Source organism: Manis javanica, chromosome 2 (genome assembly GCF_040802235.1).
Source record: "Manis javanica isolate MJ-LG chromosome 2, MJ_LKY, whole genome shotgun sequence".
NCBI lineage: Eukaryota > Metazoa > Chordata > Mammalia > Pholidota > Manidae > Manis > Manis javanica.
The window spans coordinates 155,358,770-155,372,576 of record NC_133157.1 but is presented as its reverse complement, the minus strand read 5'-3'; the positions used below and the strand labels follow the sequence as shown (position 1 = coordinate 155,372,576).

General features: G+C 38.3%; 1 protein-coding gene across 25 annotated transcripts in view; it reads right to left on the bottom strand.

Moving 5' to 3' along the window:
- Window positions 1–13,807, bottom strand: part of CSPP1 (centrosome and spindle pole associated protein 1) — a 196,653-nt gene that overhangs the window by 65,363 nt on the left and 117,483 nt on the right. The gene's annotated exons all lie outside the window — the stretch shown is intronic.

Here is a 13,807-nt window from a genome sequence, read left to right as displayed (position 1 = left end):
AGATTACCTGGTCTGAGGAACAAAAGAAAAAAAATGAAGAAAAATGAACAGAACCTCATAGATCCCATGGGACTTCATCAAATATATCAATATTTACATAATAGGAATCTCTGATGGAAAGTTAACAAATTTGATGAAAATATTAACCAACACACCCAAGAGGTCCAGACAGAAAAATTCAGAAGTCCACACCTATAAACATCACAGCTAACCTGCGTAAAGACAAAGAGTCCTGAAAGCATAAAAAAAAAAAAAAAAACTCATTAAGTACAAAAGATAGTCAATAAAATTAGTAGCTAATCAGAAACTATAAAGGCCTAAAGGCAATGAGATGACATATTCAAACTGTTGACAGAAAATGAAAACAAATAATTTTATATCCAGGAAAACCATACTTCAAAAAAAAATGAAATGAAGATACTAAAAAAAAACTCAGAGAAGTCATCTCTAACAGAACTGTCTAATAAAAAACATTGAAGTGAAGTACTTCAGGTTGAAATGAAGAACACTGGAGTAAACACAAGTAATAAAGAACACTAGACATGGTAACTATGTAAGAAAAAAGATAAAAAATACATTTTTGTTTGTAACTCTGTTCTTCTCTAATCTAAAGGACAACTATAGGATGGCAGGTAAAAAGAAAGTGAAGGAGAATCTCTAGAGGATTAAAGATGGTGGCATGAGAGGTGAGACACAGGCTTCCTCCTAAAACTACATATAACGCGAAAATATAATTAATACAACTAATCGTGAAAGAACAACAAGAAAGAGGAATGTGCCAGACAGCATACACCTGGAGAAAAGAACAGACTTCATGGAACAGGGTGACATACCAAAGCTGTGGCCCAGCAGGACCCAAGCACTTCCCACACCCCAACTCAAGGGTGGGAGGAAGAGAAATGGAGCACAGAGGGAGTGGAGGCCTGAGACTATTGAATACCTAACTCCAGAGATCTGTTCTGGGAGAACAAACCTACATTTCATGGTGCTAGCATGGTACTCTCATGATTAGGGGGTTGAAAAGCTAAGATAGGCAGAATTCCTGGAGAGGCTGAGAATCCAGCCGCTTGTGGAAAGCAGGGATCCATATCCGCCTGTACTGGGACAAAAGAAATGGGGCAGTCTGAGAGACTTCCTAACAAGGAAGCCCTTAGCAAGACAGCTGCTAAAGGTGCAAGAATTGCACAGAGCTTACTGCTCAGGAGAAAGGACAGACACATAAAATTGTCTGGGTGCACTCTGCCCAGAAGGTTGGAAGTTTTCACGATCTACAGGTGCTCAGGCTACCTGGCTGACTACACAGCTCCAAGAAGCCCTCCATGATACGCAGCCTGCTGTGCCTTTCTCACAGCCAGCCCCACCTGGCTGGCAAACTGGCAAACCCTACACTGGCCTTAGGCCAGCCAGAGGGAAGACCTGTCTACAGCAACTACAAACACAAAGCATAGAGGCTTATATCTGTGTGCTCGGCCCACGGCTTCAGGCAGTGGGGACAGGCTTAGCACCCGGGAAGCAAGAAACAGCTCTTTCCTCTCCCCAGGCACCAATATAACTCCCCTAAGACTCCTGACATTGCTTCAGGGGCTGAGCAGCTCCAGAGAGTAGTGCTCCTGGGCAATAGAGGGCACTATATACAAATATGAAATTCCAAAGGAACCTGGTTCAAAGTATAATTATTAATACAACTCCTGAGAAAGATTTAAATGACACAGACCTCATGAATCTTGCTGAAACAGAGTTCAAAATAAAAATTATTAAGATTCTTATGGAGGTACAGAAAGGTATTCAAGAACTCAGAAATGAATTCTGGTCAGAAATCCAACCATTTAAGAGCACAATGAAGGGTACTAAAAGCAGATTAGATATGGTGGAGGAAACGAAAAATGAAATAGAAACTAGAGAAGAGGAATACAAAGAAGCTGAGGCACAGAGAGAAAAAAGGATCTCTAACAATGAAAGAATATTGAGAGAACTGTGTGACCAATCAAAATGAAGCAATATTTGCATTATAGGGGTACCAGAAGAAGAGAGAGAAAAGTGGATAGAAAGAGTCTTTGAGGAGGTAATTGCTGAAAACTTCCCCAATCTAGGGAAGGAGATAGTCTCTCAGGCCATGGAGATGCACAGATCTCCCTACACAAGGGAACCAAGGAAGACAAACACCAAGAAACATAGTAATTAAAATGACAAAGATCAAAGATACAGACGTACTATTAAAAGCAGCCAGAGAGAGAAAGAAAATCACATACAAAGGAAATCCCATCAGACTGTCATCAGACTTCTCAGCAGAAATCTTACAGGCCAGAAGGGAGTGGCATGATGTATTTAATGCAATGAAGCAGAAGGGCTTGGAACCAAGATTACTGTATCTGGCAAGATTATCATTTAAATTTGAAGGATGGATTAAACAATTTCCAGAAAACCAAAAGCTGAGAGAATTTACCTTCCACAAACCATCTCTACAGTGCATTTTGGAGGGACTACTATAGATGGAACTGTTCCTAAGGTTTAATAGCTGTCAACAGAGGTATTAAAACCATAGTAAAGAAAGTAGAACAGCTAATTCCTAAGCAAAGGCAAAATTAAATCAACTATCCCCAAAATCAATCAAGGGATAGAAAAGAGTATAGAATATGATACCTAATATATAAAGAATGGAGAAAGAAGAAAATGGAGGAGGAAAACAGAACCTCTACATTGTGTTTGTAATAGCATACTGAGTTAAGTTGGACTCTTAAATAGTAAGGAAGTTAACCTTTTGGAACCTTGAACCTTTTGTAAGTAACCATGAATCTAAAGCCCGCAATGGCAATAAGTACATACCTATCGATAATCACCCTAAATATAAATGGACTGAATGTACCAATCAAAGGACATAGAGTCACTGTATGGATAAAAAAAACAAGACCCATCTATATGCTGCCTACAAGAGACTCACTTTAAACCCAAAGACATACACAGATTAAAAGTAAAGGGATGGAAAAAGATATTTCATGCAACTAATAGGGAAAAAAAAGCAGGAGCTGCAGTACTTGTATCAGACAAAATAATCTTCAAAACAAAGAAAATCACAGGACATAAAGAAGGACATTATTTAATGGATAAAAGGATCAATCCAAATAATTAGATATACCTGTTATATATACCTGTGCGTCCAACACAGGAGCACCTACATATGTGAAAAAAATACTAACAGAATTGAAAGGGGAAATAGAATGCAATGCATTCATTCTAGGAGATTTCACCACTCCACTAACTCTGAAGGAGAGATCAACCAGATAGAAAATAAGAAAGGAGACAGAGGCACTGAAAACCACATTAGAACAGATGGACCTAACAGACATCTACTGAACTCTACAGCCAAAAGCAAGAGAATACACATTCCTCTCAAGTGCACATGGAACATTTCCATATACTAGGCCACAAAATTAGTGGCCTCAGTAAATTAAAAAAGATTGAAATTGTACCAACCAGTTTCTCAGACCACAAATCTATGAAACTACAAATAAATTATGCAAAGAAAATTAAAAGACCCACAAACACATGAAGGCTTCACAACATGCTCCTAAATAACCAATGGTTCAATGCCCAAATAAAAACAGAGATCAAGCAATATATGGAGACAAATGACAACAATAATTCAACACTGCAAAACCTGTGGGATGAAGCAAAGGCCGTGCTAAGAGGATAAAAGATTGCAATAAGGCCAACATCAGGAAAGAAGAACAATCCCATCTGAGCAGTCTAAACACACAATGAATGAAACTAGAAAAAGAAGAACAAATGAGGCCCAAAGTCAGTAGAAGGAGGGACATAAAGATAAGAGTAGAAATAAATAAAATTGAGAAGAATAAAACAATAGACAAAATCAATGAAAGCAAGAGCCTGTTCTATGAGAAAATTAACAAAATAGATAAACCCCTAGCCAGACTTACCAAGAAAAAAAGAGAGTCTACTCACATAAACAGAATCAGAAGTGAGAAAGGAAAAATCACTATGGACACCACAGAAATACAAAGAACTACTAGAGAATATTATGAAAAATTATATGCAAACAAACTGGATAACTTTCCTGAAAAATACAACCTTCAAGGGCTGACCCACAAAGAAACAGAAAATCTGAACAGACCAATTACTAGCAATTAAATTGAACTACTTATCATAAAACTACCTAAGAACAAAACACCTGGACCAGATGGCAAAACCACTGAATTTTATCAAACTTTTAGTGAAGACCTAATACCCATCCTCCTTAAAGTTTTCCAAAGAGTAGAAGAAGAGGGAATACTTCCTAACTCATTCTATGAAGCTGGCATCACTCTAATACCAAAACCAGGCAAAAACACTACAAAAAAAGAAAACTACAGACCAATATCCCTGATAAACATAGATGCAAAAATACTCAAGAAGATATAGCCAACAGAATTCAAAAATACATCAAAAAAATCATCCATCATGATCAAGTAGGATTTATTCCAGGGATACAAGAATGATACAACATTAAAAGATCCATCAACATCATCCACTACATCAACAAAAAGGACAAAAACCACATGATCATCCCCACAGATGCTGAAAAGGCATTTGACAAAATTTAACATACATTCATGATAAAAACCCTCAACAAAATGGGTATACAGGGCAAGTACCTCAACATAATATAGACCATATATAACAAACCCAGAGCCAACATTATATTTAACAGAGAGAAGCTGAAAGCTTATAAGATCGGGAACAGGACAAGGATGCACACTCTCCCCACTTCTATTCAACATAGTACTTGAGGTCCTAGCCATGGCAATCAGACAATACAAAGAAATAAAAGGCATCCAGATTGGCAAAGAAGAAGTTAAACTGTCACTGTTTGCAGATGACATGATATTGTACATAAAAACCCTAAACAATCCACTCCGAAACCACTACATATAATATCTGAATTCAGAAGAGCTGCAAGATACAAAATTAATACACAGAAATCTGTGGCATTCCTATACACTAACAATGAACTAGCAGAAAGAGACATAAGGGAAACAATTCCATTCACAGTTGCATCAAAAAGAATAAAATACCTAGGAATAAACCTAAGCAAGGAAGTGAAAGACCTATACTCTGAAAAACAACAAGACCCTCATGAGAGAAATTAAAGAAGATACCAATTAATGGAAAAACATCCCATGCTCATGGATAGGAAGAATTAATATTGTCAAAATGGCCATCCTGCCTAAAGCAATCTGCAGATTCAAGCAATTCCTATGAAAATACCAACAGCATTCTTCAGTGAACTGGAGCAAATCATTCTAAAATTCATATGGAACCATAAAAGACCCCAAATAGCCAAAGCAACCCTGAGAAGACGGAAAATAAAGCTGAGGGGATTATGTTCCTCAACTTCAAGCTCTACTACAAAGCCACAGTAATCAAGACAATTTGATACTGGCAAAAGAACAGACCCATAGACCAATGGAACAGACTAGAGAGCCCTGATATAAACCCAACCATACATGGTTAATTAATATATGATTAAGGAGCCATTGACATACAATGGGAAAATGACAGCCTCTTTAACAGCTGATGTTGCCAAAACTAGACAACTACATGCAAAAAATGAAACTGGATTATTTTTTAACCCCATACACAAAAGTAAACTCGAGATGGATCAAAGATGTGAATGTAAGTCATGAAACCATAAAACTCTTAGAAGACAACATAGGCAAAAATCTCCTGAATATAAGCATGAACAAATTCTTCCTGAATGCATCTCCTTGAGTGAGGGAAACAAAAGCAAAACTGAACTCATGGGACTACATCAACTTAAAAAGTTTCTGTATGGCAAAGGACACCATCAGCAGAACAAAAAGACATCCTACAGCATGGGAGAATATATTTGTAAATGACATATCCAACAAGGGGTTAACACCAAAACTATATAAAGAACTTACACTCCTCAACACCAAAAAAGCAAACCCGATTAAAAAATGGGCAGAGGATATGAAAAGACAGTTCTCCAAAGAAGAAATTTCAATGGCCACCAAACACATGAAAAGATTCTCCACGTCACTAATCATCAGGGAATGCAATCTAAAAGCACAGTGAGATATCACCTCACACCAGTAAGGATGGCTAGCATCAAAAAGACTAAGAACAACAAATGCTCACGAGGATAGGAGAAAGGGGAACCTTCCTACACTGCTGGTGGAAATGTAAACTAGTTCAGCCATGTGGAAAGCAATATGAAGGTTCCTCAAAAAACTAAAAATAGAAACACCATTTGACCCGGGAATCCCACTCCTTGGAATTTACCCAAAGAATACAGCTTCTCAGATTCAAAAAGACATATGCACCTCTATGCTTATTGCAGCACTTTTTACAATAGACAAGATATGGAAGCAACCTAACTGTCCATCAGTAGATGAATGGATAAAGAAGAGTGGTACATATACACAATGGAATCCTATTTAGCCATAAGAAAGAAACAAATCCTACCATTTGCAACAACATGGATGGAGCTGGAACACATGTTCAGTGAAATAAGCCAGGTGGAGAAAGACAAAATGCCAAATAATTTCCCTCATTTGTGGAATATAACAACGAAGCAAAACTGAAAAAACAAAATAGCAGCAGACTCAGAGACTCCAATAAGTAACCACATTGTTTTTTCATGTGAAACCTTCATAAGAGTGTATATCAATAATACCTTAATAAAAAAAATTTTTTTAAGGCAAGGAGGGAGGAAAAAGGATTAATAAACTGTTAGCAGACTTCAATGTATAAAGATGTAATTTATATGACAATAAAGGCAACAATTTCAAAGGAAGGAATGACATTATATTGGAGAAAAAATGTGTATACCACTGAAACTAAGTTGGTATTATTCTAAATTCAGTTGTTTTAAATTAAAACATTAATTTTAATCTGCAAGGATACCACAAAGATAGTAACACAAGAATTATACTAAAAGAATCAAGGGAATTAAAATGGAATGCTATAAAATATTTAACAAAAAAAAGGCATTAATGGAGGACCAAAAATAAAAAAGACAGAAGATTTAATTTTTAATTGCAAACTGATTAACAAAACCCTACCTTAACAAGAATTAAATGAAATGTTAATATAGGCAGAAGCTAGAAGAACAGAGGGTGGGGAGACCAGGATGCAAATGTATGCTCCCTGCATAGAGACACACTTTAGATTAGAAAACACAAATACATTGAAGGAAAATCATATATCTTGCAAACAGTATGCAGAGAAAAACAAGAGTAACAACATTTATACTAGACAAAACACACTTCAGGTCAAAATTGTTACTAGAGACAAAACAGGATCTTTTATCCTGATAAAAGGGTCAATTAATCAGTAAGACATGTCAATGATAAGCATATACATACCTAACCACTGAACCCCAAAACATGTGAGACAAAAATGGACAGTAAAAAAGAAATAGGAGGATGGCGGCGTGAGTAGAGCAGTGGAAATCTCCTCCCAAAAACACATAGAGCTATGAAAATATAACAAAGAAAAATCTTCCTAAAATAGAGACCACAGGACACAGGACAACATCCAGACCACATCCACACCTGCAAGGAACCAGCGCCTTGCGAAGGGGAGTACTTTTTGGAAGTCTTAAAGGGGCAGGACAGGTCACTTAGACCAGAGGCAGGGAATCTGGGGATCTCTGGGCACTCTAACCCCCTGGGCAGCAGGGAGCACAGAGGCCCCTTACAGAGATAAATAGCCTCCTGGCCGCTCCCCATCCAACGGGGCTCCACCATTTTGGAGGAACAGCCCCAGCCAGGCCAAGCCCACAGCAACAGCGGAGATAAACCCCAAAGCAACTGGGCGGGAAGCAGAAGCCCTGTCTGCGCACAGCTGCCCAGCACAAGCAACTAGAGGTCGCTATTCTCCCAGGAAAAGGCAACAAACCAACAAGAAGGGAAGCTCTTCCAGCAGTCACTAGTACCAGCTCTGCAAACTATCTCTATCACCATGAAAAGGCAAAACTACAGGCAGACAAAGATCACAGAGACAACACCTGAAAAGGAGACAGACCTAACTAGTCCTCCTGAAAAAGAATTCAAAATAAAAATCATGAACATGCTGACAGAGATGCAGAGAAAAATGCAAGAGCAATGGGATGAGATGCACAGAAAAATGTAAGAGCAGTGGGATGAGATGCAGAGAAAATGCAAGAGCAGTGGGATGAAGTCCGGAAGGAGATCACAGATGTCAGGAAAGAGATCACAGAAGTGAAACAATCCCTGGAAGGATTTATAAGCAGAATGGATAAGATGCAAGAGGCCATTGAAGGAATAGAAGACAGAGAACAGGAACGTATAGAAGCTGACATAGAGAGAGATAAAAGGATCTCCAGGAATGAAACAACACTAAGAGAAATATGTGACCAATACAAAAGGAAAAACATTCGTATTATAGGGATACCAGAAGAGGAAGAAAGAGGAAAAGGGATAGAAAGTGTCTTTGAAGAAATAATTGCTGAAAACTTCCCCAAACTGGGGGAGGAAATAATCGAACAGACCATGGAATTACACAGAACCCCCAACAGAAAGGATCCAAGGAGGACAACACCAAGACACATAGTAATTAAAATGGCAAGGATCAAGGACAAGGAAAGAGTTTTAAAGGCAGCTAGAGAGAAAAAGGTCACCTATAAAGGAAAACCAATCAGGCTAACATCAGACTTCTCAACAGAAACCCTACAGGCCAGAAGAGAATGGCATGATATACTTAATGCAATGAAACAGAAGGGCCTTGAACCAAGGATACTGTATCCAGCACGACTATCATTTAAATATGATGGTGGGATTAAACAATTCCCAGACAAGCAAAAGCTGAGGGAATTTGCTTCCCACAAACCACCTCTACAGGGCATCCTACAGGGACTGCTCTAGATGGGAGCACCCCTAAAAAGAGCACAGAACAAAACACACAACATATGAAGAATGGAGGAGGAGGAATAAGAAGGGAGAGAAGAAAAGAATCTCCAGACAGTGTATATAACAGCTCAATAAGCGAGCTAAGTTAGGCAGTAAGATACTAAAGAAGCTAACCTTGAACCTTTGGTAAAAACGAATCTAAAGCCTGAAATGGCAATAAGTACATATCTCTCACTAGTCACCCTAAATGTAAATGGACTTAATGCACCAATCAAAAGACATAGAGCAATAGAATGGATAAAAAAGCAAGACCCATCTATATGCTGCTTACAAGAAACTCACCTTAAACCCAAAGATAAGCATAGACTAAAAGTCAAGGGATGGAAAAACATATTTCAGGCAAACAACAGTGAGAAGAAAGCAGGGGATGCAGTACTAATATCAGACAAAATAGACTTCAAAACAAAGAAAGTAACAAGAGATAAAGAAGGCCACTACATAATGATAAAGGGCTCAGTCCAACAAGAGGATATAACCATTCTAAATATATATGCACCCAATACAGGAGCACCAGCATATGTGAAGCAAATACTAACAGAACTAAAGAGGGAAATAGACTGCAATGCATTCATTGTAAGAGACTTCAACACACCACTCACCCCAAAGGATAGATCCACCGGGCAGAAAATAAGTAAAGACACACAGGCACTGAACAACACACTAGAACAGATGGACCTAATAGACATCTATAGAACTCTACATCCAAAAGCAATAGGATATACATTCTTCTCAAGTGCACATGGAACATTCTCCAGAATAGACCACATACTAGCTCACAAAAAGAGCCTCAGTAAATTCCACAATATTGAAATTCTACCAACCAATTTTTCAGACCACAAAGGTATGAAAGTAGAAATAAATTCTACAAAGAAAACAAAAAGGCTCACAAACACATGGAGGCTTAAAAACATGCTACTAAATAATCAAAGGATCAATGAACAAATCAAAATAGAGATCAAGGAATATATAGAAACAAATGACAACAACAACACTAAGCCCCAACTTCTGTGGGATGCAGCGAAAGCAGTCTTAAGAGGAAAGTATATAGCAATCCAGGCACACTTGAAGAAGGAAGAACAATCCCAAATGAATAGTCTAACATCACAATTATTAAAACTGGAAAAAGAAGAACAAATGAGGCCTAAAGTCAGCAGAAGGAGGGACATAATAAAGATCAGAGAAGAAATAAACAAAATTGAGAACAATAAAACAATAGCAAAAATCAACGAAACCAAGAGGTGATTCTTTGAGAAAATAAACAAAATAGATAAGCCTCTAGCTCAACTTATTAAGAGAAAAAGAGAGTCAACACAAATCAACATAATCAGAAATGAGAATGGAAAAATCACGACAGACTCCACAGAAATACAAAGAATTATTAAAGACTACTATGAAAACCTATATGCCAACAAGCTGGAAAACCTAGAAGAAATGGACAACTTCCTAGAAAAATACAACCTCCAAAGACTGACCAAGGAAGAAACACAAAAGTTAAACAAACCAATTACAAGCAAAGAAATTGAAACAGTAATCAAAAAACTACCCAAGAACAAAACCCCGGGGCCGGACGGATTTACCTCAGAATTTTATCAGACACACAGAGAAGACATAATACCCATTCTCCTTAAAGTGTTCCACAAAATAGAAGAAGAGGGAATACTCCCAAACTCATTCTATGAAGCCAACATCACCCTAATACCAAAACCAGGAAAAGACCCCACCAAAAAAGAAAATTACAGACCAATATCCCTGATGAATGTAGATGCAAAAATACTCAATAAAATATTAGCAAACAGAATTCAACAATATATCAAAAGGATCATACACCATGACCAAGTGGGGTTCATCCCAGGGATGCAAGGATGGTACAACATTCGAAAATCCATCAACATCATCCACCACATCAACAAAAAGAAAGACAAAAACCACATGATCATCTCCATAGATGCTGAAAAAGCATTTGACAAAATTCAACATCCATTCATGATAAAAACTCTCAGCAAAATGGGAATAGAGGGCAAGTACCTCAACATAATAAAGGCCATATATGATAAACCCACAGCCAGCATTATACTGAACAGCGAGAAGCTGAAAGCATTTCCACTGAGATCGGGAACCAGACAGGGATGCCCACTCTCCCCACTGTTATTTAACATAGTACTGGAGGTCCTAGCCACGGTAATCAGACAAAACAAAGAAATACAAGGAATCCAGATTGGTAAAGAAGAAGTTAAACTGTCACTATTTGCAGATGATATGATACTGTACATAAAAAACCCTAAAGACTCCACTCCAAAACTACTAGAACTGATATCGGAATACAGCAAAGTTGCAGGATACAAAATCAACACACAGAAATCTGTAGCTTTCCTATACACTAACAACGAATCAATAGAAAGAGATATCAGGAAAACAATTCCATTCACCATTGCATCAAAAAGAATAAAATACCTAGGAATAAACCTAACCAAAGAAGTGAAAGACTTATACTCTGAAAACTACAAGTCACTCTTAAGAGAAATTAAAGGGGACACTAATAAATGGAAACTCATCCCATGCTCATGGCTAGGAAGAATTAATATCGTCAAAATGGCCATCCTGCCCAAAGCAATATACAGATTTGATGCAATCCCTCTCAAATTACCAGCAACATTCTTCAATGAATTGGAACAAATAATTCAAAAATTCATATGGAAACACCAAAGACCCCGAATAGCCAAAGCAATCCTGAAAAAGAAGAATAAAGTAGGGGGGATCTCACTCCCCAACTTCAAGCTCTACTACAAAGCCATAGTAATCAAGACAATTTGGTACTGGCACAAGAACAGAGCCACAGACCAGTGGAACAGATTAGAGACCCCAGAAATTAACCCAAACATATATGGTCAATTAATATTTGATAAAGGAGCCATGGACATACAATGGCAAAATGACAGTCTCTTCAACAGATGGTGCTGGCAAAACTGGACAGCTACATGTAGGAGAATGAAACTGGACCATTGTCTAACCCCATATACAAAGGTAAACTCAAAGTGGATCAAAGACCTGAATGTAAGTCATGAAACCATTAAACTCTTGGAAAAAAACATAGGCAAAAACCTCTTAGACATAAACATGAGTGATCTCTTCTTTAACATATCTCCCCGGGCAAGGAAAACAACAGCAAAAATGAGCAAGTGGGACTACATTAAGCTGAAAAGCTTCTGTACAGCGAAAGACACCATCAATAGAACAAAAAGGAACCCTACAGTATGGGAGAATATATTTGAAAATGACACATCCGATAAAGGCTTGACGTCCAGAATATATAAAGAGCTTACACGCCTCAACAAACAAAAAACAATTAACCCAATTAAAAAATGGGCAGAGGAACTGAACAGACAGTTCTCTAAAAAAGAAATACAGATGGCCAACAGACACATGAAAAGATGCTCCACATCGCTAATTATCAGAGAAATGCAAATTAAAACTACAATGAGGTATCACCTCACACCAGTAAGGATAGCTGCCATCCAAAAGACAAACAACAACAAATGTTGGCGAGGCTGTGGAGAAAGGGGAACCCTCCTACACTGCTGGTGGGAATGTAAATTAGTTCAACCATTGTGGAAAGCAGTATGGAGGTTCATCAAAATGCTCAAAACAGACCTACCATTTGACCCAGGAATTCCACTCCTAGGAATTTACCCTAAGAACGCAGCAATCAAGTTTGAGAAAGACAGATGCACCCCTATGTTTATCGCAGCACTATTTACAATAGCCAAGAATTGGAAGCAACCTAAATGTCCATCGGTAGATGAATGGATAAAGAAGAAGTGGTACATATACACAATGGAATACTACTCAGCCATAAGAAGTGGAAAAATCCAACCATTTGCAGCAACATGGATGGAGCTGGAGAGTATTATGCTCAGTGAAATAAGCCAAGCGGAGAAAGAGAAATACCAAATGATGTCACTCATCTGAGGAGTATAGGAACAAAGGAAAAACTGAAGGAACAAAACAGCAGTGGAATTACAGAACCCAAAAATGGACTAACAGGTACCAAAGGGAAAGGAACTGGGAGGATGGGTGGGCAGGGAGGGATAAGGGGGGGGAAGAAGAAGGGGGGTATTAAGATTAGCATGCATGGGGGGGAGGGAGCAAGGGGAGGGTGGGCTGCACAACACAGAGAGGACAAGTAGTGACTCTACAACATTTTGCTAAGCTGATGGACAGTAACCGTAATGTGGTTGTTAGGGGGGACCTGATATAGGGGAGAGCATAGTTAACATAGTATTCTTCATGTAAGTGTAGATTAAAAATTTAAAAAAAAAAAAAAAAAAGAAAGAAAGAAAAGGGGGATTACTCCTTAACAGGATAAAACTATTGGTAAATCAAAGATCAACGCATGCTTTAAATATCCTTAATGTTGATCACTTAAAGGGTGTCAGATGATCAGCTATGGAGGTACTCTTTTCTGATAATATTCCTTTCTCTTAATTTAAAAAAAAAAAAAAAAGCAGTTACTGTGTGCTGACCTCCAATGAGTTCTGCACAGTGGTATAGAGGGCATGTCAAAGTGTGGGCAAAGGGTCTCTTTGTTTCTATGCAGAAGATCAAGGCCTAGCTTGGATACCCAGAAAATGAACTAAGATACGATATGAGGAGGAGCTTCCGGCATCAGCACTCTCTGGAGGAGTTGTGCCGGGGGATGATCATCAAAAAGCCTCCACAGGGATCCGGACGATGCTGCGGTTGTGGCTGCATCCAGCCCACCGTCTCCTGGACTTGCCATAAGAATGAGGAGGCAGATGTCTAGGCTGGCATGTGCATACAGTGAGACAACGAATTTGACTGGATCTGTACTGTTGGAA